The sequence below is a fragment of the Chenopodium album genome, chromosome 8, assembly GCF_948465745.1.
Source record: "Chenopodium album chromosome 8, dcCheAlbu1.1, whole genome shotgun sequence".
In the NCBI taxonomy this organism is placed as follows: Eukaryota; Viridiplantae; Streptophyta; class Magnoliopsida; order Caryophyllales; family Amaranthaceae; genus Chenopodium; species Chenopodium album.
In genome coordinates, this window is record NC_137841.1 from 22,167,768 (window position 1) to 22,171,230 (window position 3,463).

General features: G+C 40.3%; 1 non-coding gene across 1 annotated transcript; it reads right to left on the reverse strand.

The window, feature by feature from the left end:
• Positions 1–1,831: 1,831 nt before the first annotated feature.
• Positions 1,832–1,937, reverse strand: LOC145557048 (small nucleolar RNA R71). The gene has a single exon (XR_014092128.1). It is a non-coding gene; the product is annotated as a small nucleolar RNA R71 (small nucleolar RNA).
• Between the last annotated feature and the right edge of the window lie 1,526 nt (positions 1,938–3,463).

The following is a 3,463-nucleotide window of genomic DNA, read 5'->3' on the forward strand; positions in this document are numbered from 1 at the left end:
TTCTTATTTCTTTCTTTTATTTTTATTTTTAGTTTATTTTTTTTACTTTTCCTTTTTAATTTATTTTATTTTCTTTTCTTTTTCTATTTTATTAGCTTAGTATAAATACCCATTTTTTTGGGGTAATTAAGAACAATTCAATAACTATCTATTCTTCTCTCTAATTAGTTTTGGTTTTAGGTTAGGTTAGGGTTAGTCTTCATTGGTAGAGAGAGAAAGTGAGGTTTTCTTCATTAATGAACTTGGATTTTGAAGAAGGAGCTTGTTCAATCCTTTGTAGACCTTCATCTTCAATTAATGAGCAATCTCTTACTCTCTTTCTTTACTTTTGTATTTAGTTTTGTTTGCTTATTTTGATTTTCCTTCTTTGCTTATTGATCATGTTGATGCTTATTGATTTGATGATTGATATTGTCTTCAATATGATTTGTGAGTAGTCACCTAGCCAAGGGTGTGGGGATGGTGTAGTTGTTAATTGATTCATGCTTATGATGTTGGGGTTATGTTAATGGTGATTAAAGTCTTTGTATGCTTGATATTCTTTGGTCTTTCTTGCAAGTGCACATTGTTAGTTGATCAAAGATGAGTCTTTACTAACAAGTAACGGAAGTTGACTTAGTTGAGATTCATTACTATCGATAATTCTTTGTTTTTACCTTCTAATATATGGTTCTAATGTGGAAACATAGAGGCTATGTTAGGAGAAATCGATTAACCCCGGAAGGCGGTTAGATCGAGCTTTATTTCGATATTCTTGCATGCTTAGTTTACCATTGCTTTGCTTCCGTGTTATTGCATGATCAAGTGACATCTACATCTACCCACTTCCCTTGGTGTTTAGTTATATTGATCTTTAATCCTTCTTAATCCTTAGTTTAATCTCTTAGTTATTCACACTTCTTGTCCCGAGATAGCTTAAGTCTTAAGTAGTGAATGCGGTGTTTATGCATGTCTCCTTGTGGTTCGACCCCTCTATTTACCCTATACACGTATTAGGTCGGTAGAGCATTATAAATTCATTTGACTTAGGTGTAGTCGCTCAACGACACGGTTATTGCCTTGTCAAATTGGCGCCGTTGCCGGGGAGACGGTTTCCATTGCTATTTCATTGCTTGTTTGAGACTATCTCACCTTTATTTGTTAGTGTTTGCTACTTTTGTTACTTGTTAGTGCTTACGTTCTTCTTAGCTTTGTTGTATGAACAGAGGACGAACCCGCTCAAGATCTTTAATTCCCATCGATCCAGAGCTAGAGAGGTCTTTGTCCCTACTTCGAAGAGAAGCAAGAGCAAGGAGTAGAAATTCCCGCACTCCAACGAGAGGAGTAAGAGAATTAGAAGATACTCCACCCTCTTCACCCTCAAGTGAAGAATTAGATAGCCCTAAATCATCTTCGAATTCAGAAATCAACCCTTTCTCAACCTATAAATTTGAGAGTAAAGAAGGTTCTAAAATGGGAGAGAATACACCTTTGAGTCGTCTTGGGGCCCCCGAAGCTTTTAGAGCGCAAAGTGGGATCCTAACTTCTACTACTCAAGCCAACAATTTCGAGATCAAGCCTAATTTGATTGCCTTGATTGAGAGGAAACAATTCTCGGGTGGAAAGTTTGAGAGTCCTCATGAGCACCTAAAAGAGTTTGAGAAATATTGTGACACAATAAAGGCCAATGGAGTGACTCAAGAATATATTCGCCTCAAAATGTTTCCATTTTCACTAATTGGGAGAGGTCTAGAATGGCTAGAGAAGGAGGTGCCCCCTAATTCTCTCACGACATGGGACCAAGTGACTACGGCTTTCTTGAGGAGGTTTTATAACCATAGGAAGACCGCCGAGGCTCGGTCTTTGATTCAAGGTTTTCGCCAAAAGAGTGGTGAGTCTCTAAGTGCGGCATGGGAACGATACAAAGAGCTTCAACGTCAATGCCCACACCATGGGATACCCAAGTATCAACTCATTCACACTTTCTATGGAGGTCTCACACCTCAAGGAAGAACAAGCCTAGACGCCGCGGCCGGTGGTCCAATCATGAACAAAGGAGAGCATGAAGTGGAGTGTATTATAGAGGAAGCCGCAAAGCACTATGATGATTGGTACGAAGGAGAAGGGGATGCTACTTCTAGCAAGGGCGTTTATGCATTGGAACAAGCCAACGCAATCAACAACCTCTCTACCCAAATCTCCAAAATGACCAAGCAAATGGATGAATTGATGAAAGAAAGGTCCAACCCTCATGGTAATACCTCCCCTTCAACCAAGGGAGGCAATGGTATGGATACTTCCTCCCCCTCTTCTTACAATACAATGCCCCAAGGATGCATGTTTTGTTCTAATTATGAAACCTATGATCATGATACCTCTCATTGTGTCTATGCTTGTGAAGTTCAACCCCCTTCCCATGAACATGATAGTAATATGGAAACTGTCAATGCTATGAATTTTGCTCCTAGAATGGGAAATGTAGGAAACTTGAGGTCAAACTCCAATCAAATGGGGAATTGGAATCAAGGTGGAAACCGTGGTTGGAACCAAAGTGGTGGTGGTTATGATAACCAATACCATGGTGGGGGAGGCCCTTCCAATTTCAATGTAAGAGGCTACTCTAACCAAAGAGCGTATGGTAATCAAAACCAACAACCTAATTCCCGATACCATGACCATCAAAATCAAAATTTTGGTGAGCAAGGTAACATGGGAAATAATCAACAAAGCAATGTTCCTAACCAAGGCACCGGAGGCAATAGGGGCCAATTTGTTTCTAACTATGCCCAAACTAATAGGCCTCCGGGTTTCCATCAACCCCAACTTCCTCCACCTCAACAACCTCTTCAACTTGAACCCCCTCCAATAGATCCCGTGATGGCTAAATTAGATGCTCTTTTAAAAATGCGTGAGGAGGATCAAAAGAAACATGAAGAGGCCCAAAAACAAACCAATGCTCATATGAAAATGCTTGAGACTCAAATTGCTCAACTTGCATCTAATTCATCCCCTTCTTCTTCTTCTCCTTCTTCTTCTCACATCCCAAGTCAAGGAGTCAACCCAAAACCTTTGTATGTCGTGACAACAAGGAGTGGGAAGGTAGTAGGGAGTGACCCTTTAATTGAGGAAGAACCCCAAGAAGAGGTGGAGTTAGAGAATGAGGGTGAAAAACATGTTGAGGTGCCCAAGGAAAAAGAAGTCACCCCCTTGCCCCTAAATCGCCAACCTAGAGAGGAGAAGCTACCCTTTCCACAACGATTTGTGAGAGCTAAACTTGATGCCCAATTTGGGAAGTTTTTGAAAGTCATTAAGAATTTGCATATCTCCGTCCCTTTTGTTGATGCTATGAAGCAAATGCCCCACTATTCCAAATTTTTGAAAGATCTCTTGAGTGGGAGAAGGGAGTGTGAGACGGTGAGTTTGACCGCCAATTGTAGTGCAATTCTTTCCAACAAACTACCTACCAAATTGAAAGATCCGGGTA